Source organism: Camelus bactrianus, chromosome 4 (genome assembly GCF_048773025.1).
Source record: "Camelus bactrianus isolate YW-2024 breed Bactrian camel chromosome 4, ASM4877302v1, whole genome shotgun sequence".
Lineage (NCBI taxonomy): Eukaryota > Metazoa > Chordata > Mammalia > Artiodactyla > Camelidae > Camelus > Camelus bactrianus.
The window spans coordinates 53,886,449-53,912,804 of NC_133542.1; the positions used below are offsets into that span (position 1 = coordinate 53,886,449).

At 39.7% G+C, this 26,356-nt stretch overlaps 1 long non-coding RNA gene across 6 annotated transcripts in view; it reads left to right on the top strand.

Annotated features, from left to right (window-relative positions):
- LOC123616659 (uncharacterized) overlaps window positions 1-26,356 on the top strand; it is a 409,877-nt gene that overhangs the window by 40,579 nt on the left and 342,942 nt on the right. For 4 of the 6 annotated variants that reach the window (XR_012506482.1, XR_012506481.1, XR_012506480.1 and 1 more), the window contains exon 1: window positions 6,686-6,801. The exons of 1 other annotated variant lie outside the window; for it this stretch is intronic. This is a non-coding gene — a long non-coding RNA (uncharacterized LOC123616659). Of the gene's footprint in view, window positions 1-6,685; window positions 6,802-7,276; window positions 7,378-26,356 lie in introns of those variants that run through there. One more of the 6 variants, XR_012506483.1, reaches the window with a different exon arrangement.

The window sequence follows — 26,356 nt, forward strand, 5'->3', positions numbered from 1 at the left end:
CCAAGGCCTAGAGAGGTCTACCACCTTGCTCAGACTTCAGTTTGCCTGGACTAAACCAGAGTTTGTTACTCATCACTTCGTAATCATTCTAGGTCCTTAGAATTTCTCTAAATTTTTCAACATGGCCAGCCAGTTTCTTAAGTGACAGATCTAGGTAAAATATCTGATTCTTCCTTCCATTTATGTCTAGTCCATTGACCAGTCCCCTCAGTGGTATACTCCTAAACTGATCACATATCCACGCATCTCTTTCCATTGTCACTAGAATCATCACTGGAGCCCTGGGCACCATCATCTCTATTCTGACCCCTTCTGTGGTTTCTGGGTGTTCTCCTTGCTTCCGGTCTGCTCACCTCTCATTATACAGAGCGGCCAGAACCATCTTCCAAGAAATTAAGATAAAATCTGCCTCCCCTCTGTTTGGAACTCTGAAGATTTCCTTCTGTACCTAGAATAAAATTTGAAATTCTTACTTCTAAGGCTTCTTAAGATCTGGTAGAACATGGCTCCAGCCTTCTTCTCTTGTCTCATCTCCTACACTCTCTGCTTGGCTCTCCAAACTCCACTCCCCCAGAGATGTCTGACTATTTCTAGAAAAGAACAAGCTCTTTCCTGCTTCTTGGGCTTTTTCTTTCCTTGGAATATTCTTCTCCTGGCTCTTCACATGGCTGGAGTCTTGACCTTCAGGTCTTGGTTTAAAGGCCAGTTCCTTGGCAAGACCGTCTTTCACCACCCTATTAAAGAAGCTCCCTCCACCATGCTATTTGCCATTATGGTGCCTTGCTTGCTTTCTTCATGGCGCTTGTCACTAACTGTAATTTCATATGTGGTGTATTTTCTTACTGGTTTGCTGTCCTTCCCTGCTCCTCACCGAACTCAAACAACGGTCACATGCAACCAGGCATCCTCATCTATCACATTCTTTGCTGTTTGTTACCTCAGTTCCCGACACATGGTAGTCACTCAACAAAACTTTGATGTAGAATTAATCCACACTTGAGTGGTCCTTTGCTCTTAAACTTCCCCACCCCAAATCACAAAGTCTATTCAATAATCCATCATCTTTTTAGTGTCTTACTGGGCAACAATATTGGAGTTGACTTGAAGAACTCTGGTCTCTACTCCCATCTCAGCCATTAATTTGCTGTATGACCTTAAGCAAGTCATTATTTTTCTCCAGATGATCTTTAAATTGCCTCTGAGCCCTGACCCCAGCTTGTTCTCAGTTTCACTCCTGCTGTCCCCCTGAAGCAACCTTAACAGAAGCAACTTGGTTTTAACTAAGTCATTGTGTTCAGATGCAGCCTGCAGTTTATTTGGGTGGACCCAGTGTCTCCCTCTGTTTGGAGATGCTTGGGTGGTGTTAATGGAGTGTGTCAGGGGAAAAGGGATCCTTCCAGGCGGTGTTGCACAAGAGAGGCAGATGAGATTTATTGCTGGCAGCCACTGTAACGATGGGGAGAAACCCGTTTGCCTTTTGCAATGCCTCAGCTGGGCTGAACAAGCACAGAGAAACCAGTACTTAATAGTAGACAGTGTCTGTAATGTCTCAGCGTCATCTGCACCAGGGATCCCAGTCTGCAAAGGCAGCCAGAGGCCAGAGGAGGCAAGTTCCTGCATGTGGGCTGGGTCTGAACTGGGTTGCAGCGCTCAGTTGGCTCCCTGTCCTGTGCCTCCTGCTTGTGGGAACCTGCTTTCTCTTGCAATGTTTACCCCTAGATGGAGGAAGAGAGCAAGGTGGGTGCTATTTGCTGTGCTAAATGCTCTACGTTTATTGCCTCACCAAACACTGTGAGGCAGTAATTATTTTCATACTGTCCCCATTTTCCAGATGAGATGCTGAGGCAGAGAGAAGCCTCAGTGTTAGGAAGCAGCCGATTTTGTGATCTCTACTCCTCTCTCCTGTCCTCAATCAATTTCTGGTGTCACAGGGAACCCTGAACTCTGCAGAGGGAACCATTTTTCAGGGACTGTTTGAAAAGCCAATATGGCAGATCAAGTGTGCTGGGATTTTATCTGGCAAACAAATTCCCAGCAACTGAGCCTTGTAACTTAAAAAATAAAAGTAGGCAAATTGCATCAGATGTCCACATCAAGAGAAGTAAGTGACTGGAGAAGAATCCTCTGGTTAATAGGGGAAAAAATAAAAGTACTGATGGGAACTTTAAGAAAGGTATATTTTACTTTATCTCTTTATATTGGCATCAAGGCTTTTGAGTGTTTCAGGAAAGCTAAAATTTTCTCAAGCCAGCAAATCAACCTTCTAGGAGGTTTTCTGGGGCCTGAAAGAGAAGGTATTCAACAGTGTTTATGGAATGGTTACATTGGGCCAGGCTCTGCTGCGCACTGAAGAAGTTAATAGCCCCTGCCCTTGAAGAGATAAGGCTGAGGGTGGAGTTGGGGACAGACATGTTAGTAGACAATTTAATATGCTGTGATTCAGGCTGAGAACAGGAGCCTGTGGAGACAGGGGAGAGAAAGTTCCTTAGTGGAGGCAAATTTTGAGATGAGGCTTGAAGGGTAAGCCAGCAAAAATGGGGGAGAAAGTGTGGGCAAAACCACAGAACCATGAAACATGTGGCGTGTCTGGGGCAGGAGGAAAGAGGCTGGAGACATCCACTAAACCTGACTGTGAAGGGTCTTCCATGTTCAACTTTGGAGCATTGATGTTATCCTATGATGACAATTTTAGAAGGATCCCTCTGGAGGGCCATTTGAGAATGTCTTGGAGAAAACAGTCTAGAGGAAGGTTGTACTTATAATCCAGGTAAGACTGAGGTAGACTTGAACTGGGGCAGTGGATGTGTAGGAAAGAAGAGAAGAGGACAGACTCAGTCATGTAAGGAATTCTATTATTGGCAGAATTGTTATATTAAGACGGTAGAATGTGGTATATCTATACAATGGAATACTACTCAGCCATAAAAAAGAACGAAATAATCCATTCACTGCAGCATAGTTAGAGATTATCATACTAAGTGAAGTAAGTCATACAGAAAAAGACAAATACCATATACCACTTATATATGGAATCTAAAAAAATGATACAAATTTATTTACAAACAGAAATAGACTCACAGGCATAGAAAACAAACTTACAACTACCAAAGGGGAAAGAGGATGGGGGAAGAATAAATTAGGAATTTAGGATTAACATCTACATGCTATATATAAAATAGATAAATAATAAGGACCTACTATATATATAGCACAGGGAATTATATTCAATATCATGTAATAACCTATAATGGAAAAACATCTGAAAAAGTGCATATGTGTATAACTGGATCACTTTGCTATACACCTGAGACATTGTAAATCAAGTATACTTCAATTAAAAAAAAAGATGATATAAGGAAAGGTACCTGGCACAAATTAGATACTTACTGAATGAAAGCTGAGGATACAGATGGACTACATTACACATATAGTTTGATATTTACATATACCAGCTATATAATTTTTATGATAAACATACATACCTGGAAATTTTAAGTTAAAATATTTACTTTCATTATAGAAAGTGAATGTGAATTATGGCAATTTTGAAGCATCTAATGTTCTTTGTGTTAGGTTGATAAATTGTTCTTCCCAAATGTTCATATTTAGTAACAAAGTTTTCTACTTGATTGCTTATTATTTTATTGTACTATTACAGATGCTGTATTTGATTTTAGAGTGAAATTTGCTGTTCCATATCATTAAATTCTCAGGGATATAATTTATTTCACTCCTCAGAGAATAGAAGGAATTCAGTAGTTTTGAAGCATATGCCTGTCTTCTAGGGAGTTAGAAAAATACAAAACACCTTATTGAATTTTTTTTTTCCGCAAATAAAGATAGCTTTCTTTTTTGTGTGGGGGAGGGAAGATAATGTTGAAGATGGGATGTATTTATTGTGTAATGAAGATGGGCTCCCCTTTAAGGCTTATGACCACTTATCCTTCAGAGCTGGAGACAGCCCAGGGCTGCCTGCTCACCTAATTTAAATTAGATCCCCCACCTCGGTCCCCCTCATAGCCCCCTGTTCTAACCCTTCACAGTATTTTTGACAATTGTGAATTACGTATTTGGTAGATTAACTACGGCTGCAGATTCCTTCTTGCTCCTTCCATCAGGAAGAAATGGGATCCATGTGCCTTTCCATTGAATCTGGTCGGGGTCTATGACTGAGAGGCCAATAGGACATGGCCCACATTATGATGTGGGAGTTTCTAGGCTCAGACCTGAATAAACTGGTGGCTTCTGCTTCCTGTCTCTTGGAGCAATCTCTGGGGGCCCCAGGCCACTAAGCAAGATGCCTGATTCCCCTGACACTGCCAGGCCAGAGAGCCCCCACAGAGGCACTCGGTCAGCTGTCGTAGCCGAGTCCAGCTTTCTAGCCATTCCTGCCAAAGCATATGACGTGTGGGTGAGCTGTTTGGACCCTCCAGACCACACTATGTATCTGCCTATTGGAATACTTTCATGGGACTTTCACTGGCACCATGCGGAACAGACTGCCTGGCTGAACCCTGTCTGAATTTCTGAGCCTCAGATGTAATATAATGGTTGATGCTTTAAGCCATTACACTTTGGGGTAGCTTACTTTGCACTAATAGACAAATGGAATAATACTGATTAAAGATTATTTATTACTTATTAATATCTACTTTCTCCTTTAGACTGTAAGCATCATGAGGCCCACAGGGACCACGCCTGGTTTGTTCACACTGTGTGCTTGAACACTGAGCCCCCAGTTTTGAGAACACAGTAGGCACTTAATACATATTTATTTAAAGAATGAATGAAAGTTCCATGACTGAATTGGACAGAGGAGAGTTAGCTTAAAACATAGGTGTGGATCTCCTACTCAGATTCCTGAATTTTGTCCTTTCTTCTTTCGTTCATTTTCCTCCAGCGTGCGTCTGTGTCCTGATATTAAAACTCTTCTGCTTGCTTGCAGGCAATGCACTTTGAGGTAAAGGATGTGATTTGCCTCAAGTCAGGGATATTTATTTTCACTAGAACCCATCACACGCCCAGCTGTCTCAGAGAGGTGATGGCAAAGGGGTGAGCAACACCTGCATCTGAAATGAATTAAGAAGCAGCGTCTGTCTGTCTGTCCATCCATCCATCCATCCATCCACCCACCCATCTACCCTACCCATCTAGCATTACTTTGACTCTGATGCAAAACTGGAAGCATAATCGTTGGGCTTATCTGCATTTGATACCACACTGTAAACAGAGAAACAGGTGTGTGTATAGTAGGAAGAACAGCTTCTTTGCCTGATTTGCTTTGATATCCAAGCTTAGGCTCTCTTAGTGTCTACAAATCACAACTATTAATAAGGCTTTCACCAAAGAGTGGAATGCTGGCACTGGGTGCTATGTCTTTTCAATACACAATTCAGTTTCTGTACCAGTGATTCTAATTATTATTATTATTATAATTATTATTTTGTTTGGTTGCAATTTCACTTTCCACACCACAGTGTATGGTAAACATCCAGTGACTCTTAAAGCATCTTTTTTTTTAATATCTAAAAATTTTTTTATTGAAGTACAGTCAGTTACAATGTGTCAATTTCTGGTGTACACAATGTCTCAACCACACATATACATACATATATCAGCTTTCATATTTTAAAGCATCTTTATTAACTCCCCTGAGAATCTTTTCCATCACCTAGAAGACAAGGTTTCTGGAAAGGGCCAAGCTGATGTGATTGCTGAGGTGGTTTTCCTGTTAGCATTTTGCCTTTTTCAGAGCAGCTTTTTGTAGTGAAGGAAAAAAAAATGCTGCCATGACTCTTTAGCAGGCTTTGTTTTAAATGGCTCGTCCTGTCTTAATGCACATCATTAATTCTACCCTTCGGCTGGGAGGTGGGTGTGTACCAAGGCAGTGGGTCAGTGGACCAGATACCTACTTTCTCACAATGGGGCCATTTTATATTAGGTAAACGAGAGTCCTAAAAGCCCACTTGTTTCACTTATGTAAATTTTTTTACTGATGGGAATTTTAAAGAATTTAATGGCAGCATAATCAGTGATAATGCAAAAAGTAGTGCCTGGTAATAATTTATTAATGTGATTAGTACTATGGGAGACTCAGGGAGCGATTCCATGTGGGGGTCCATTGGGTGGGTACGTGGATGGGAAGTGTTGCTTGTGTTGTCAGTGATCATGTTAAAAGCTGTGTTGCATCAAAAGAGTCTTCAAATTTCATTCACGACTGAAACTAATTGAGAAAAGTTTGTATGTTAGTCAGGATTCATTTGGTTACAAATGACAACACCACTCAGACTATCTTTAAAAAAAAGGAAAATTTATTGACACATAATTGAAAAGTCTAGGTCTTCAGACATGGCTGAATCCAGGTGCTCAATAGTGTTACTGTGTTGGATTTATTCCAAGGAAGGCTTTTTCTGGCTAGTGACAAAGATGGCCTCTAGCAACTCAAGGCTTTTATAATTCTTACAATTTATAATCCCAGAGATCTTGAATAGATTCTCTTCTAAAAGCTTCAGCAAAAATCCTGGGGGTGATTCTCCTTGGCTTTCTTTAGGTCATATAATTATCCCCAAGCCAGTAACTGTGGCCAGAGGGAGGGTGTGTTCCCAATTATCCAGGTCTGGGCCATGTGCTTCTCCTTGGAACGAGAAAGCAAGGTCAACCCCAGGTGAGTCATACTGACTAGAAATGGTGGTGATGTGGTTTCTGAGAGGACAGTCTCAAGATATAGCCCATTACTGTTGCTTATTAGTCTTCTGGGATCCCAGGAGCAAAGAGTGAGATGCTTCCTGAACTGAAATTAAGGTAAGAGGGACCTGAATCTAAATGCATTGTGCTATTCACTCACTAAATGACTGGGCTGGTCACTTTTCCTTGTGGGGGCTCAGATTCCTCGTTTGTAAGGGGAAGAGTTTGGACCAGGTGATTCTAATGATCCGATCCAGCTCAAAGATTCTATAGTTTTCTTAACCCTAGCTGGAAAGATTATGGGAAGCACCCAGAGAACTGAGGTATCACCTTGTGCTACACACACAGGGATTTCTGATTCTGATGTTGATGGTGGTGATGAAGGCAGTCTTGTTCTCTATTAGATACAGACCCCAAGTCCTCTGCTCTTAGATACCCTGCTTCAGACCTCTCCCCTTCACTGCCCACCCTGCCAGCTCAGCAGCGATGCTGGTGAGAGACATTCTGGCTGCTGTAAGGTCACTGGGATAAATGGGAGGGTTGGCCCATTGCCTGGAAATGAGTTTGGCTTAAAAGTCCTTTGCCCAAGAAAAGAAAACAAAAACCTGCTGGGATAGCCAAGGGGAAAGAGAAGAGCGAGTGACCTCTTTAGAAAAACGGCAGCCCTGGAAATCTGACTAATGGCTGGAGAGGGTACGTGATGATAACTCACAGCGGCCACTTGGATTTAATTATAGCAACATTTGCAGATAGTAAGTGGGTCTTGAGTGAAGCTGGCCTGGTGATACGGCAGTGACAAAAGCTAATCTGGGTTTCTGGCCAAAAGGATGGATGAGAAATGACAAATGACTTGAAAATATTTCCTCTAGGAGAGAGGTGTGTGTGTGTGTGTGTGTGTGTGTGTGTGTGTGTGTGTGTGTAATTTTTGCTATCACTGTGGTCAAATATTCATAAAGGTTCCTGTGGTGAAGATGTTCTAAACTGTGGCAAGAGAAGTGGACCTGGAGTTTGGAAACCTGGACTCACTTCTAGAGTTTGACTTCTTCACTGAGCCTCATTCTCATCATTGGCAGAATGAGGAGCTTTGTTTTTTGCAGTCTTGAAAATTAGTAGTTTTGAGACTAGAGGTTTCCTAGGATACATTCTGTTTCATTTTTTTCTTCACATTCTGTGCTTTTTTAGTTTTGTGGCTTACATATAATTAAAAAAGTTAAGATTCCTGACTTCTAGGTAGGAGTCTTCTAATCTCCTAAGACTCCTGACTTCTGACTCTCAGTAAGAACTCATTAGAGTAGCAGAAAATCCAAGAATTTTCAATAATAAGCTGTCAGTAAGCTTTTGGCAGAAAAAAAATGTGGTCTGAACAGCAAAGTCAAACATTTTTTTCCAACAAGCTGCTGTTTGTTGAGTGTCTAATATGTGTTAGCACTGTGCTTTGTGTTTTACATACAAATCGGCACTGTAGGGTGGGTTTTACTAAACCCATTTCAAAGCTTAGGATGCTGAAGGTCAGATAGGCTAAATAATTTGATCAAAAAAAAAAAAAAAAGAATATGCTTTAATCAGCGTATAGTCCTCTAACCTCAAATTTACTAATGGTCCTAAAAGGATTCTGATTACATTCCATATCTATGTAGTATTCACAACTCTCAGATGATTATTTTCTTTTGGTTAAATGATTATTTCCCAGCCCTGTGAATGTTCTCAGCCACTGTTTCAGTTGACTTTTGCTGCTTACAGACTTTTCTAAAATACAGTGATTTAAAACATCAAATGTATATTTAGATTATGATTCTGTGGATCAGTAGCTAGGGCTCGGCTCAGCTGAGTGATTCTTCTGGTGTTGGATGGCCTTAGTCTTGCATCAACTTCCAGTCAGCTAGATGGCTCTGATTAGGGGAGTTGGTGGGGGAGATGGGGCGACTGGGTCACATGTCTTTCATTATCCAGCAGGATAACCTGGACTAGTTCACTTGATGCCTGGAAGGGATCCCATGAGAGAGAGGGGACCTTCTTCAGTTCTCTTGAGTCTCAGAACTGTCATAACTTTACTTCTGCTGCATTCTATTTACTCAAACAAATCACAAAACCCATCTGGATTCAAGGAGTAGGGAGATAGCCTTCACCTTCTGATGAGAGTTGCTGCAAAGTCACGTTCCAAAGTTGCATTCATACATGGAGGAAAATCATCGTGTCAGTTTTTGGAAACAGTCTACCGCGGCTGTTCCTCTTGGCACTGAGCTGATGAATGACTGCAGAGATTGTCACAGTTGCTATGGAGTCATGGCACCCTGCAATAAGAGAATAGGGCATTGTCTTTAGCAACTAAGTGGAGCTTTGATTGCAGATTTTTATCCTTTATTTTTCTTTAAGCTCAGAAGGAATTTGGGGTGGCTTTTAGAGTTGTAAGTAATACAGCAAAAGGGAAAATGGAAGGTATAGAGAAAATCAAAATAGTTGCAAAAGGTGAAGCCAGGCGCACAGTTAGTGTAAGAATGCATGCTCAGAAGTCTGTGTAGTTGCTAGAGGGGGACATATTTGGATCTGGGCTCCCGGGAGCCAAGGCACAGAGGAGAACATGATCAGTTGTGTGAACCACGGATTCCATAAGAGAGGAGGAAGCTACTGTCTAATGTTGGGTTTGGTAGGTTAGAGTTGGTATGAGTAATGGCTCAGGGAGGGAGCTTTTTAAAACAGTTCTCATAGAACAATTAGTGGGGTAAAATGTACTAAGCAAAATTTGAAAAGAGGCTAAGAATAACCCAAATCAATATGTATATAGTGAGTATATTTGATGAGACTAAGGCTAAGAGTCACATTTTACAGGGTTTAGGTGCTTTTTGGATTATAAAGTACTGTACAGTATTGTCTATTTGTGGTCTCTGACGGTGGTGTGAAGCACGTAGGGGAGCTATGGTAATATGACTCATGTATCAGAAAGGGAAACTCAGAGAGGTCAAGTGAGTTGTTCAAGGTTATGTACTAATAAGGCATGTCTTCTAACTTCCAAGTCAGTGTGCTGTGTGGGAAATACTGGGTGAGATGCCTTGGAAGATAGGAGTGCCATGGTATCAGGAAACTATGAACTCTTTGGGGGAGAAAGGATTTAATAAAAGTAACAATTGTAACAAAGTTTAGTTTTCTTTTGGCTTCTTTTTTATGTGTATTATTTCTTTTGCTCTTTGCAGTCCCTTTGAGCTATTATCCCCATTTTTCAGATGGTAAACAGAGGCTCAAAGAGCATAAATAACTTGACTGTGGTCTCCCAGATGGTAGCAGCAATGTTAGTCTGCCACTGTAGGTCTCTCGTATAAAATTCTAGGGCTTTCAACTAATTGATGCTGGCTGAGACTCAAGCAGACTTGCTATTAATAGGGGACACTGTAAGATAGTGTGTGACAGTATACAAATAGAGCCTTAGGACATCAGAAGGGGCAGGGACCAGCAGAGGCCATATTAGTGGGGGACACAGAATGAGTGGGGACCTGAAGGGCCGGCAGAGATGTGAAGGGGAAGTGAAAGCTGAAGCGCTAGGCTAGCGGGGAGTGGCACGAGCGCAGGTGCAGAGGCAGGCTTGAGGGAGGCGTGTTCAGGGCAATGGGGGAAAAATGGGTCTATTATATCGGACAGTTACTTTTCAAAATTTAATTCAACACAATGAGGACTTAGATGCAAAAGGCGAAAACAAGATGAATTAAATGTGACTTGATCCTCAGAAAACTCAGCAGACAAACATACACAACCAGAGGAGAGTACTGGCACCTGAGATTGGGGCAGTACTGGTTGACCAAATATTGGGAGAATTGCCAGGACAAAAATCTTGGGCTTGATTCAGTTGGGGATAAAGAAAGAACCACGGATGTAACAAGGATTCCATGAGCCAGGTCCCAGATGTAGAGAGGAGACAGCCCTAATGTCAACTATTAAATGGAAACTCTGGTAGAAAATCCCAGGCTGTGTGTCACAGGGAGGGTTAAAGTCCAGATCCCTGGACCGATCTGTGGCAGAAAGTTCGAGCTTTCTGAATGCCGACTACCTCAGCACCATCGAGTGCCTGGTCTGCAGAGGATAGTCAGACCTCAGGTGCATTGATGTGACCCTCTTTAAAATAAAGTCATATTGTTTTCTCTGATAATGTAATATATGTTCATCATAGGAAATTTTAAAAATACAAGAGAGTTTTAAAAAGATAATATACCACCAGAGAAGAACATTGTGAACCTTTTGAAGAACCTGTTTTTTTTTTTTATAGTTTTTTTCCCCTACTTAATGTGTCTTACACAGAGATACTCATCCAATTCTTACACGTGCATCAGAGAGATAGCTCAGTCCTTGCCCTCATCTCTGATATTTTTTTTAAGGAGTCTTAAAAATGAAATCACTTGGTTGTATTAAGGATCATCATATTATTAAATTTTTTTTTCTAGGAACGGTACAGCAATTTTTACTCTCACAATGTAGGAAGATGCTTATCTTAATGTACCTTTGTCAGTCTTGAGCATAATCATTAAAACTGAATCTGCTATTCTCAACCCATAAAACCAATATGTTCATTCTTCAGGCAAGTCCCAATAGAAGGTCATTTTACAAAATACCTGATTAGTACTTCTCAAAACTGTCAAAGTCATCAAAAACAGGGAAAGCCTGAGAAACTCTCATAACCAAGAGGAGCCTCAGGCGACGTGATGACTTAATGTAATGTGGTGTCCTGGATGGGAGTTCCAGAACAGAAAAAGGCCGTTAGATAAAGCTAAGGAAATGTGACTCAAGTAGGAATTTTAGTTAATAATAATGTATCAGTATTAACCAGTTGAATCAGATTTGCCATATTAGTGGTGTGTGGTATATCTTCACGATTTTTCCCTAAATCTGAAGCTGTTCTAAAATACAAGTTTATTAAAAACAAATACAGCAAATGAAGTAATGAAAAGATGGCTATAAATATGTTTTAAAAATTTGCTAAAATTACTGGTGTGTCCCTAGTAACATGACTCATTTGTGGTCTGTAAGGTTTCCTTGAAATAAGCAGAGATCAGAGATGAAGTTGCTGAAAAGCATTGTATGTTTTATGTTGGATGGAAAGTGCGGTGCTGAAGAGCCTACAGACTGGAATCAGAATGCCTCAGCTTAAGCCTGATTCTATTATTTACCTGCTGGTTGACCTTGGGTTAGTTATTTCATGAACCTGTGTCTTAGTTTCTCACCCTGTGAACTGGTGATAACAATAGACTTCAGTAAAGTTGGTCTGAGAATGCTACGTTGATATTTATACAGCACTTAGAACGATGCCACGTATTTAGTGCTATAAGTGTTTGTAACAAATAAAAAATGAGAAAAAAATCTGTTAATTTACGTAATGACTAAACATCCATGGAGTACACCTGCATGCCAGCCATTGGGTTTGGTGCTAAGAACACAACTGTAAAAAGACAGACAGTACCCTTAAAAAGTTGACTGTTCAGTAGGCAGAGACAGATGATAAACAAGCCATCATAGATTGCAGTAATGGCTAAGAAGGAATTAATAAGGCAAAATGATGTTTGAAAAGGTGTTTTATTGTCTTTAATTTATATTTTCTTCTCTGTCCTTTGCATTCTTGAAGGACTTTTCAAACTTGCTTTTCTGCCATGAAATTGATTTTCTACAGTGTCTACCGTTAAATTTTCTGCTTCTAATGTAGATTTTGGTTCTGTTATTCCATTTTTAGTTTCCTTCTTATCTCAGCAAGCTTGTTTTTATGTCTCTGCCTGTATTTCATTCACCTGTTTTTTTATTGCATCTGACACTTGATAGTCTCAACTTTTATTTGCTTAATGTTGTCCTTAATTTCTTGAATCTAATTGAAAACTAAGATTGATGTTTTCTACATTTCTTTAGTTTTCTATGTAAATAATTTTCAGAAAGCAGCTGTTGAATAAATCAGGGTTCTTAGTTTGATGTAAAAGAACCTGACTTTGGCTAGTTTAAGTAGAAAAGACTTTATTAAAAGGCTATTGGGTAGTTCATGGAGTTGCTGGGATGGAGGGTGTGTGCAAGGAAACTGGACCTGGAGGCGACATGGCCAGAGTTGTTAAAATCACACCGCAGAACCGATCAGGGAGCATTCACTGCTAACTATGCCAAGCACTGATGGCGTAGCTTCTGCCCCTGTCACTAGTGCCTCTAGAAACTGGATATCACTCACTGGGTTTAATTTGGATTTCCCTGATTACTTGTGATTTCAGCATTTCCCCCTCATTTGTGTATTGGCCCTTTGTTTATATTCGTTTGTGAAGTGTCTATTCAAGTCTCTTGCCCACAGTTTAATTTTGTCATTTTCTTCTTCTTATTGTGTTGGTATAGTTCTTTATGTACTTCAAATACTAGTCCTTTGTCAGACTGAATATTTTCTCTCATTATGTGGCTTATCTTTTCATATTCTTAAAGCTGTCTGTTGTTGAGCAAAAGTTTCAAATTTTGATGAGATCCAGTGTACCCATTTCTTTTAATATTTTGTGGTTTTTGTGTTCTAGTTAAGAAGCTATTCCTTACTCAGGGTTGCACAGATTTTCTTCATTGTTTTCTTTGTTTTTCTTTTGTTTGCATCACATTTAGTTATATGGACAATTTTGATTAATTTCCGTTGATGTTAGGTGAGAGTCAATGTACATTTCCCTTCTTAGGCATTTCTAGTTGTTTCAGCACAACTTAGTGCAAAGATTTTCTTTCTTCATTCAATTACCTCAGCATCTTTGTTGAAAGTTAATTGACCATATGTGTGTGAGCCTTATTCTTGAGTCTTACTCTGTATGAATTGATCTGTGTTTTTTCTTTTTGTCATTACTGCCTTGATTACTGTGTCTTTAGAGTAAGTCTTGAAGTCAGGTAGTGTAAGTAGGCCAACTTTGTTCATTTTCATTTTCAGTTATATATGTGTATATATATATATATATATATATATTTTATAATCAACTGGTGATTTTCTATAAAAAAAAAAAAGTCCTGCTGGAATTTTTGTTGGCATCATGTTGAAACCATAGATAAATTTGGAGAGAGATATTTTAATTATTGGGTCATCTAATCCATGAACCTTGTATATCTCTCCATTTATTTAGATATTTAATTAATTTCTCTTAGCAATATTCTATACTTTTTGTTGTAGGAGTCTTATACGGATTTTGTTAAATGTGTTCCTAAGGATATTTTCATTTTTTGGTGCTATTAAAAATGAAATAAAAAGTTGTGTTCCTGTTGTTTGCTGCTGGTATATAAAAATTCAATTAATTTTGATTTTAACCTTGATTTTTAGAAATTGAAATCTATATTGTGAGATCTTACTGAATTCAGCTATTAGTTTTAGCAGCCATCTTGTGTCTTTTTGAGAATTTTCTATGTAAGTAATCATGTCATCTGCAAATAAAGACAGTCTTCCTTCTTTTTTTGATCTTTATGACCTTCAGTTTTTCTTTTTTTAAACATTTTTTATTGATTTATAATCATTTTACAATGTTGTGTCAAATTCCAGTGTAGAGCACAATTTTTCAGTTATACGTGAACATATATATATTCATTGTCACATTTTTTTCACTGTGAGCTACCATAAGATCTTGCATATATTTCCCTGTGCTATACAGTATAGTCTTGTTTATCTATTCTACATTTTGAAATCCCAGTCTGTCCCTTCCCACCCCCTTCCCCCCTTGGCAACCACAAGTTTGTATTCTATGTCTATGAGTCTGTTTCTGTTTTGTATTTCTGTGTTTTTTTTTTTTTTTTAGATTCCACATAAGAGCCATCTCATGGTATTTTTCTTTCTCTTTCTGGCTTACTTCATTAAGAATGACAGTCTTCACGTCCATCAATGTTGTTGCAAATGCCATTATTTTAGTCTTTTTATGGCTGAGTTGTATTCCATTGTGTATATATATGCCACAACTTCTTTATCCAGTCATCTATTGATGGACATTTAGGCTGTTTCCATGTCTTGGCTATTGTAAATAGTGCTGCTATGAACACTGGGGTGCAGGTGTCATTTTGAAGTAGGGTTCCTTCTGGATATATGCCCAGGAGCGGGATTCCTGGGTCATATGGTAAGTCTATTCCTAGTCTTTTGACGAATCTCCATACTGTTTTCCACAGTGGCTGCACCAAACTGCATTCCCACCAGCAGTGTAGGAGGGTTCCCTTTTCTCCACAGCCTCTCCAGCATTTGTCATTTGTGAATTTTTGAATGCTGGCCATTCTGACTGGTGTGAGGTGATACCTCATTGTATTTTGATTTGCATTTCTCTGATTAGTGATATTGAATATTTTTTCTCATGTGCCTATTGATTGTTTGTATTTCTTCCTTGGAGAATTGCTTGTTTAGGTCTTTGGCCCATTTTTGGATTGGGTTGTTTGTTTTTTTCTTATTAAGTCGTATGAGCTGCTTACATATTCTGGAGATAAAGCCTTTGTTGGTTTCATTTGCAAAAATTTTCTCCCGTTCCGTAGGTTGTTTTTTTGTTTTACTCATGGTTTCCTTTGCTGTGCAGAAGCAGTTATTCTTAATTTATTGCAGTTGCTAGCATCACCAGTGTTAGAGCAGACATCCTTGCCTTTTGCCTGGTCTTAAGGAGGAAACATTCATTATTTCACCTGTAAGTATGATATTAGATGTAAGTTTTTCCCAAGATGTCCTTTACCACACAGAAGAAATTTCCTTCTGTTCAGAGCTTGCTTCTGAGAATTTTTATCATGAATGGGTATGGAATTTTGTCAAATTACTTTTTTCTGCATGTGATTTTTCTCCTTTGTTCTGTTAATAAGATGAATTGGTTTGGTTCCTGTTTAAATGTTAAAGCAACCTTGAATTATTGGCATAAATCTCACTCAGTCATGATTTATTATTCTTTTGATATATTGCTGGATTTGATTTGCTTAAAATTTGTTAAGAATTTTTTCATCTATGTTCATGAAAGATACGGATCTGTAGTTTCCTTTTTTGTGATACCTCAGTATGTATTAGCATCAGGATAATGTCCCTTTTCTTCTGTATTTTCTGGAGCAGTCTGTGTAGAATCAGTATTTCTCTTAAGTTTGGCAGAATTCACCACTAGGGACATCTGGGTTCAGAGTTTTTCTTTATAGGAAGAATTTTTAACAAGGGATTTTATTTCTATAAAAGCTAACAAGTAATCTATTTCTTCTGGATTATATTTTGCTAGCTTTCAAGGAAACTTTCATTTAAGTTGTCAAATTTTTGAACATAAAATTGTTTATAATTTTTCTTATCTTTTTAATAGTGTTTGTACTTATAACCCCCTTTTTATTCTCAATATTGGTCACTTGTGTCCTCTTCCCCACTCCACCTGCACTTTCAACTCAGTTCAGCTAGGAATCTAAGAACAGGCTTTTGGCTTTATTATTTTATTTATTGTTTGTCTGTATTTCTTTCTCTCTTTCTTTCTTTCTTTCTTTCTCTCTCTCTCTCTCTCTCTCTCTTTCTCTCTCTTTCTCTCTCTTTCTCTCTCTTTCTCTTTCTCGCTCTCTCTTTCTTTCTCTCTCTCTTTCTTTCTCTCTCTCTTTTTCTCTTAATTTTATTTCCTTTTTTTTTATCTGCTTTGGGTTTACTTTGCTTTCCTTTTTCTAGATTCTTGAAGTCATTAATTGTAGATCCTTCCTTTTCTTCTCTAAGTATTGAAAACCATAATTTTTTTTTCTCTAAGCACTATTTTATCTGCATCCCACAAATATTTATATGTTATATTATTGTTATCATTCAGTTTCAGATATTTTCTAGTCCTTCTGTGATTTCTTCTTTGACCCTTGGATTGTTGAAAAGACTATTACCAGATTTCCAAACGTTTGTGATTGTCCTAGCTACATTACTGGCATTGATTTCTAGTACAAGCTTTTAGTACTCAAAGAACATTCTTTGTATGACCATAATCCTTCAAAATTATTAAAACTTGCATTATGGCATAACATATGGTTTTTGTTGGTGAATCTCCCATGTGCACCTGAAAATGATGTGTATTGTGCAGTTTTTGGGTGTAAAGTTCTGTAAAAACAAAATTGGCGGTATGAGTGATATGTCCACTTATTCTGCTCTATGTACTTACTGGTTTTTGTCTAGTTTTTCTATCATTTGCTGAAAGAGGGCCCACAAGACAATGTTATACTTTTTGCTGTGAACAGTCATATGTATTCTATAGCAGTTGAACTAAAAAGCATTTTATATTTACCCACATATTTGTCATTTATGTATGGTACTTTTCAGTTGTTCCTGAAAGTCCAAGATTCCCTTTGATATCATTTCCCTCAATCTGAAGTACTTTCATTTTTTTTATTTTAACTTTTTTCTGATGTACTTTTAGTACAAATCTGATAGTGACAAATTTCCTGATTTTTTATTGTCTAAAAATGTCTTTACTTCACTTTTATTCATCAAGGATATTTTGCTAAATTTGAAATTCTGTGTTGGCAGTTATTTTCTTTAAGACTTAGATGTCCCACTGTCTCCTAGCCTCCATGGTTTCTGGTAAAATGCCTATGATAATTTTTCTCTCATTCTCCTATATATATAATGTGTTTTTCTATGATAGTTTTCAAATTTTTTTCTTTCTCCATGCTGGTCAGCAGTTTGACTATAGTGTATTGAGGCATAAGTTTTTTTTCATATTAATTCTGTTTGAGATTTTTTGAGCTTCCTGAATCTATAAATTTATTTCTTTCAAAAATTTAACATGGTTTCTGGTACTTTTTTCCTTCAAAATTTTTTTCCTGCCCTATTCTCTCTCTCAGTGAGACATTCTGAAGTTATTTCACAAGTCCCTGAGATTCTGTTAATTTTCTTTTCAATTTTTTCATTATTCTTATTCAAATTGTGTGATTTCTATTGATCCATTTTTCCTTTCATTTTCTTTTTGCCAATCAATTGAATTTTTAATTTCAGATGTTGTATGTTTTAGTTCTAAAATTTCCATTTGTTTCATTTTTATGTTTACTATTTCTCTGCTGAAATTTCTACCATTAATTATGAGTATATTTTCCACTGAATATACTTATAAAATCTATTTTAAAATACTTTTATCATAAACCAACATAGTGACCATCTTGAGGTCGGCATCTATTTACATTTTCCCTTTAGACTGAGTCATATGTTGAGTATTTTTATATTATATCCTGGACATTGTGAATGTTATATTGTAAGAGACTCTGGATTTTGTTCTATTGCTTTAAAGAATGTTGATACTTTATTTTAGCAGGCAACCAACTTGGTTTGACTTAAACTGAAAAGTGTAATGCCTGTGGTGAGTGGAATTTCAGACCTGAGATCAGTTCTGTAAGCCTTAACTGCTAGCTGTTTTCCACTTGACCCCCGTAATACATGGTTCAGAGGTCAGGCTAAGACTTAGGCTAAATTTAAGCACAAAATGTAGTGTTTTTCTTTCTTGACTTTCTTTTTCCCCTCACTCTGGTTGTCCAGTTTCCATGAGCTTTTTTTTTTTTTTTCCGCCTGGTTCTTCCAGCCAGAACAGTAGCAGATTTTTTTTTTTTTTTTTTTTTTTAATTTCAGACATGCCACCTTGGCCACAATTCTAGCTGCCTTCAGGGCATACCTGAAAAAACAGGAATCTACTTTGTGTTGGTGTCTAGCTGCAATGTTTGATTGCCTTCCAAAATATGCCTGAGTTTTTTGAGTTCCTGGAGTCCTCAAGGGTTTATTTTTTAATTCCAGTATTTATAGATGTTATTTATGAGAGGACAAGTTGTTAGACACTTCACCCCTTCTTGTTAAGAGCAAAACTTTGTACTTTGTTTCCTATCCTTGGAGGTCTGTGATTTGCTTAGTGCTTCCTCCATTAATCCTTGCTTTACTTGAGCTGGCTTGATTGGATTTCTTTCTTTCAAAACCATAACAGAAGCCATTAGTTATGGAGTGCAGGACTGCTGTGTTGACTTGGCAGAATGGGGCAGTGACAAGGGCATAGGTTTGGGAAACAGACATACCACTATATTTCAGCTATTGGACTTAAGCAAGTATTTGCATTAGTTATCTATTGTTGTATAACAAATTACCCAAACAGTAACTTAAAACCAGAAACACTATCTCCCATGAATTCTGAGGGTCAGGAATTTGGGAGTTACTTAGATGGATGGTTCTGGTTTAGAGTCTCTCATGGGGTTGCAATCAAGCTGTCAGACAAGGCTGCAGTGCTAAAAGACCTGACTGGGGCTGGAAAATCTATCTCTAAGCTCACTCACTGTTGGCAGGAGGGATTTGGCAGGAGGCTTCCGTTCTTTGCCACATGGGCCTCTCTAAAGGGCTGCTGACAACGTGACTCCCTCCAAAGCAAGTGGAGAGAGAGGGAGATAGAGAAGGAGAAAGGGAGGGAGGGAGAGAGAGAGACAGACAGACAGACAAGAGACAGAGAGAGAGGAAGAAAGTGGTTAGCACTTAATCCACATAAATAAGCCTCCTTTCTTATGCTGCCCTTAGCAATTGACTTTGAATTGCCTGGAATCTAAACTGCTAGGTGGCTGGGTTTGCTAACTGTGGCTTTCATAGGTCTTGGTCACATTGAACCTGTAGAGATGCCACAGTGACATTACCAAAACCTGGAGCAGTCTTATAGTTCTGAGATGACTTTGGAGATACACAAGAATCCTGAGTATCTGGCCTTGACTCACTGATGTCTTGAGAGTCCATTTTGAAATTTTTGAAGACCACCCAGGGCGCAGGAGCATGGAAAGTTAAGAGGGAAGTAACCGGGCTGTCATTTAATAGCACTCCCTCCCCTCCTTCAAAAGCTCTCCTGCCTTTTCCCACACTGTGGCCAACACTATTCCATTCATTCTTTTCTTATTCCTGAGAAGGAAGAGTGGGACCTGAATGGTCAGCTCCTGTAAGATTCCCCTGGCTGTCCCCAGCTGTGGGACTTTTCTTTTGTGCCATCTCTGGAGTTTCCCATTCTGAATCTCTTTGTGCTTTTTGGAGCCGTATTATTTGTGTCATAAAATTGGTTACGGAAACCAGCATTTTGGTTGTAGCTTGTGAACCTTAGGGTGTATGTAAATTCTGTGGGGCTTTTTAGATTAGGAGACTGCTGAACACGTGGAAATATGGTTTCTTTTAACCTTTGACACCTGTAACATCCTCTCTGTGAGGGAACCTGGAGAACCTGACATGTGAACCAAGTCTCCCTTTTGGCTTTTGCCAGGATGTCTGCTTATATTCCCACCCTCAAGAATTAGACAGTAAAGATGCCTTCACCTGTCACTTCCATACATCTCCCTCAATCTTCAAAGGTACCGTTCAAATAATAAGCACACTCAACTATATGTCTAAATGATGCTTGAGACCAAAGAGGACGTGGGAGGGAAGGCAGGAACCAACGTGCTTCTAGGCTTCCTCAGTTTCCCCAGTGGTTTGGGGAATTGGTTGTTTTGAAGAGACACCGACTGCAGGAGGCACAAGCTTACTTGGGCACCTTTTTGAACTAGTGGATGTACCATCACAACCCTTTCTGAATTCTTCATGTCAGAGAGTATAAGCCCATGGGTTACCTGTTCCATACTCAAAATTACATCCTAGTGCCTCTGAGAAAAAGAGGAGTACTTACTGCTTAAAGCTCTCTGATGTCTTTAATTGAGTAGGTTCCATTTGCTTCTTTGCATCCTACAGCAGTGGTCACTAGTGTACACTCTAGAGCCAGTCTGCCTGGGTTTGCATCCTGGCTCTGGCGCTTAGTAACTATGTAGCCTTGAGCAAATCACATACTCCTTGCTTTGTGCCTCCTTTTTCTTATCTGTTCAATGGGGATAATTATGGTACCACCCTATAGAGATGCTATGAATACTAAATGAGTTAATAACCATGAATAGCTTAGAACAAGCACTGTAAGTATCAGTTGCTCTTCTTGGTCCTCCCTCTCTTCTCCTTTTATTTGTCCTTCTCTTCTTTTTCTTTTGTTTTCTGGATCCTGGCCTTTCCTCTGACTCCTGAGATGACCAAAAGATGTGCCAAAATAGAGAGGAGCAGACAGCAAGGCTGGTGATACTACCCTTCAGGCCCATATAATTTGTATTTCTGGGAAAAATAACTTCCGTATTGGATCCTTAATATACATTACATGCTTAACATGCATTTCTCTAATTCTTACAGCAATGCTAGGAGGTAGATGTCATTATTACTATTTTACAGGTGAAGAAACAGAACGATAACTTGCCCTGAGTCCTACAGTTAGTAAGGGCAGCACTGAAAATCACACTTTAAAGCCCATGCAGTTTTCTCTAGGCTAGCAGGACTTCTGTGATTTCTGAGCCCCTTCCACTGAAATTCTCAACCCTAGTCCTGGGGAAATTGGTGAACAGGAGAGGCTGTATGTATTTGGATGATGCCAGGAGCTCTCCTTGCAGAAAAGGGCTACGGGTCATGTGGCTGATTGAGTGTGCATCTCCCAGGTCAACAGGCTGCAGGTAGCACCACCGAATCTGTGGCATTTCACCCTTTACAAACTTAATCTTGGCCTTGGTATATTTCAGATTAACTAGACCAAGTGCCTTTGGGTATATGTCTAGCTTTGTACAGGGCAGTACAATGGGTGGGAGCGTCTTTATTCTGAGTGATGTTGATACAGGTTTGCCCAGATGCATAGACTAGTCCCATCTCCATGGATTCCTTTCCTGGTAACAAGATCATGGGCCACACATGGACTCACCCACGTACCTTTCTACCGAAAGACAAGTATGGCGGCGTGTTTTTGTGCCAGTAAGCAGAAGAGTTGTCAGCTTTTCTTTTCCTTCTCATTTTCCCCAGGGTTGTCACTGGGCATTCTGGGTAACGTGCGTATTGATTGGTGCCTATTGACTGGAAATTGCAGCCATCATAACAAAATGTACAAATGTGATATAGAGTTTCTCTTTTATCTTACAAATTTGGGGCAAGATGCTGAACTAAGGAGAAGATGCCTTGGTACAAAATAAAGTGAGTCAGGCTGGCAGCAGAAGTGCTAAGAGGGAGACATTTTATAATTTATCAAGTTTTAAGTTGAAGTCTCAGTCTCACCAGTAGTCAGCAGTCTTACTCATTTGGATTAGCTAAAGAGCCTTCTCACAGACAGGGATCTGAGTCTGAGTTTGGGGATTCCTTGCTGATTATAAGTTAAGGCTCCTGAATGGGTTTCCTTGTCATCTCCCCTTTCCCACCCAGCAGAAGATGGAGTTCTTGGCAGTTATATTCCAGCTCTGTAATTCCTGATTTTGCCTCCTTCCTCACCAATTCGTTCTGAACTCCAGACACACTGATTTCTTCTTGCTTCCAACTGATTTTTACCTAATTATTAACACAGCAGGAAGAATTAACTTTTAACTCCAGTGTTGTTTTTGTGTCTCTTGAGACATCTCAGCATGACTGAGCACCATGAAATCTGAGCAGTGATTTCTGGACCTGGAGCACAGTTGTAGAGGAGGAAACTTGAGGGGTGGCTTGTAACATAAGGAAATCGTTTTGATGGGAGTAAATGTCTGCAAGTGAACATTCACTAATGAGGCTGAGAGCTTATTTGTGGCAAATAATAATAAAGTTATTATTCTTCCCTTGCTATGAATCACTCCAGCACTGGCTCATGCACAACATGCCAAGGTTTTCGCTAAGTGTTCCCTCTTTAAGTCATAGGGACAAGACAATTTAAACATGTGAAGAGTAATCCAATTAGAGGAGTGAGGAGTTTTCTTGATCTTCTATGTCACTAAGTCAATAAATAAAGACAAACAATGTGTATATATGTGAAATAATAGATCTGCAGACAGCATAGTCAAGGACGGGTGGGTAGAGTCCATTGAGAGAGAGGGACAGTGTGCGAAAGAGAATAATAAGTAGAGTTAAATGTTATTTGCTATAAATTTGTTGAGCTCTTATTGAGCTCTTACATGGTGCCAGGCGAATCTCAGTGCTCTCTGGTTTTTGAGATAGTTTTATTGACACAGTCACGTCCGTTTGTGCATGGATTGTCCACTGATGTTTTCACGCTATCACAGCAGAGTAGATTAGTTGCCAGGTGACCACATGGCCCACAGTGCCTAAAATATGTACTATCTGGCCCTTTATAGAAAAGGTTAGCTGACCTCTGTATTACCCTTCATTTGGATCTCAAAATATTCTTAGGTGACTATAATTATCCCCATCTTGCAGATAAAGAACCTGAAGCCCAGACAGGTCAAATAACTTGCAAAGTCATATAGCTAGGCGGTGGCTGTCTCAAGATTCAAACTGAAGCAGTCTGACTTCAAAGCCTGTGCTCTTAACTGCTACATCATAATTGCCCTTCTTGCCGTGTAAGACACGATTCTAGAATTCTAGCTGCCTTGCAATGTAGAAAACAGTTTGAACTCACCACTCTGCTGTGCCTTTCACCAGCCTGGCTCAGGCTCTGTCTGGACAGAAGGGCAATTTGGGTGAGTTCGAGGCTACAGTGGGGAAGTTGAAGATGGAGTCCAGGTATGCTAGACTGAGTTCCACTTGGGCAGCCATTGCTCTTTCCTTCATGAAAATTTACCTCTTGCCTTGCACAATAGGAATTCAAAGGATATTTGTAGAATAAAGGATCGGATGTCATTGTGGGGTTCCTGCCCAGATTTCATTACCTCTCCTTCCTAATAACAGCACCTCGAATTTCCTTTGAGAAAGTACCTCTCCATTATAGTCATTCATGTAGACTGAGTGGGATTGACCTCACCCCTGACTCCAGTGGCAGGTTCTGACTTAACCAAAGTACCCCTCCCTTCTGCCTATTATGATTGGTTCAGATATGGACACATGACTTAAGCTAGTCCAGTCAGAGAGAAGCTCACCGCCTGTGACAGAAGTGCAGAGACAACTCCCATGGAGGATGGTACTGGGAGGACATGAGGAATAGAACTGCCTCTACCAGAGGGGAGAACTTGTAGTTGTTAGAGCGCCACCATGTGGAGGGAGCTAACCAGGACTTTAACCAGAGATCTGAAACCAGACTTATCCCTTTTTAGTTCTGTAAACAAACAAACAAACAAAAGAGGGAGAGAGAGAAGAAAAAATTCACTTTTTTGTTTAATTAGATTTGAATTGGAGTACTACTGTTGACCACCAAAAGATTTCTGATTGTTACAGGCAATAATCTGGTATAGTTCAAAGGAGATGGGACTGGAGTGGGGAGATCTGTGTTTAAGACATAGCTTTCCCACTAAGAAGTTGTGTGTTTCCACATATGATGCCCTATTTGTGATTCTTCAGGTTTCCCAATTGAAGAAAGGATGCTGCTGCATCTTCGTCATAGGAATGCTGTGAGGAGGATACAGTATTTACATGCTCAGAGTTAAGTCTGAGGGTAGAGAAAGAGAGCATCCCCTGCAGGGGATGACTTCTGGCAGACCAAAGTCAACTCTGTTCTGTCCACTGGGGTATAGCAAAGCCTCACAGAGCTTTCTCAGGTTTGTTGCCCTGGAGATCACCCCGTGATCAGATGATTCCATTTATGTATCTAGTTTGATAGATACCGCACTCTGTTGGTTCCCCAGGAGAAAGATTCTTCTGTGAGTCTCTCCTGGAGTTTCCATTTTGGGTCAGGAGTAGAGGATGCAGGGGTAAGCAGATGACTAAGGAGAATGTCATGCTGACTCAGATGGAAAGAGTCAGGTGGAGGATAGATGACTGCACGTTAGGATACAGAGCGGACACAATGGCACCTGACCTACATGAGCTCCATACTTGTGTGCAGGTGGAAATTTTAAGTAGTTGGCTCAATGTACCATTGGATAGGAAGGAAGCAGGCAACCAGGCTTTTGGTCCAGGTACCTCCTCTCTGTGCAACACTGGGCTAGTGGCTGAAGGACTAAAATCCCCTGAGGTCTTGGGTTTTCTCCTCTGCTAAATGGGTATCCTGTGCTTGCCTCGGCAACCTCGCATTGCTGGTATGGGGGTACAATGAGAGAATACCAGTGAAAATGCTTTGCATTTTTAGAAAGCCGCAATAAGATGACATATTTGCAAAACTCCAGAAGCTGCCTGTATTTTTAAGACTTAAGTTCATGCTCACTGAAATACTTTGCAAAGGGGATTCTTGCTCTGTGAATTATACTTCCCAAGGGCGTATCTCACAGGGCATGGTAACATCTAAGCTACTAGTGATCTTTAGGACTCAATGTGTATATGTAGCTACTTCCTAGAAAAAGCCTGTGAATCATCATCATCATCATCACTATCACCACATCATCTCGGACATCTACACCCTCAGCATTACAACCATTTATTTATTAAACACCAAAGGTATATCAGGTATTACGGTTGGCGCTTTACATATGATCTCTAATTTAAACCTTATGATAACTCTGTGAGATATCCTCTTTTCATATATGAGAAAATCAAGATTCAGGGAGATTGGGTTTCCCAAGGTCACATAGTTAGGGGAGGGACGTGCTGTAACCTAAGCCTTTGCTCTTTTCACTGCACACATTGCCTCTACCAAAGGGAGCGTTGGAATTAGACCTGGAAGTTCTGATCTCATTCCATTGCTTCAGCAATTCAGCATGAAGGCTCTGGTCCAACCGCTTTCCTTTTGTGTCTCAGTAAGTAATATTTCATCCCTCTCTCCCCTCTGATCCCACCCTCATTGCCAGATTCTGGAACGGTCTGCATGTTTCTGGTCTGTAGTTCAGCTTCTCTCCCCAGGCATTTGAGAAAGGCCTGCTCCACACAAAGGGAAACCACGTTTTATTAACGCAAACATGCCGTCCTCAGCACTTTCACTTATCTTATTTATACACTGCAGTGCAGCTTTCTATGACCTAGTGATTATCATTTCCCAGAATGATCATCATTTTAAAGCTACCTGTTCATCCCGCTTCAGCAGATGGTACTACACTAGGAGTATTGTAAGAGCTTTAAAGAAAGAAAACAAACAAACAAAGGAGAGATGCGCAGTGGGTTCAGCGAGAGGAAGAGCTCACTTGCTCCTGAGACTGTTCCGCTTCAGCTGGGGCTGCGGGGTGGGGAGTTTCTCCTGGATGTCTCCAACTGCTAGGGAGATTTCGGTGGCGAGTTTTTGTTCTTTTTTTCCCTTTCAATGGGTGATGTGGAATAGACAGTCTACATACATTTGGCTTAAAGAATTCCTGTACTCGATCTTTCTAATGAAAGCTCTTTATTAAAGTCATTTCCCCTTCCCTCATTCATGTGACCAAACACTTTTTCCTTGCCTACCCCGTGTAGGGTGCTGTTCTGGGTTTGAGTTTGAACTTCCACACATAGTAAGTATTATGTCCTTGGACCAACCCTTTGCTTCTCTGGACCTCAGTTTTTCCTTCTGTAAAATGAGGGGCTGGATCAGCTTGCTAAATCTACTCTCAAAAGCAAAGGGATTGGAATCCGTAAAAGCCTTTTATGGAGAGAAAATCCTCAGGTTGCAAACAAGCCAGGCTCATTCTCCAAGGAGAGCTCCCCGCAGAGTTACAATTCAAGTTCTGTAGGCAGCTCAAACTGACCAAGCTATCCCTCTTTTCTGTTTCAAATTCTCTGAAATTCTTAATACCCTAGAGCAGAGTTTCTCAACCTTTTTTCCATGATCTCTTCCATAAAGAAACTTTTTAAACTGTGTTTTTTCCAAATCCCTCTCCCCCCATGAAATTTTAGTTCAGCAAAATACTGAATACTTGTTTATGTGCTATGGCTCTGGGG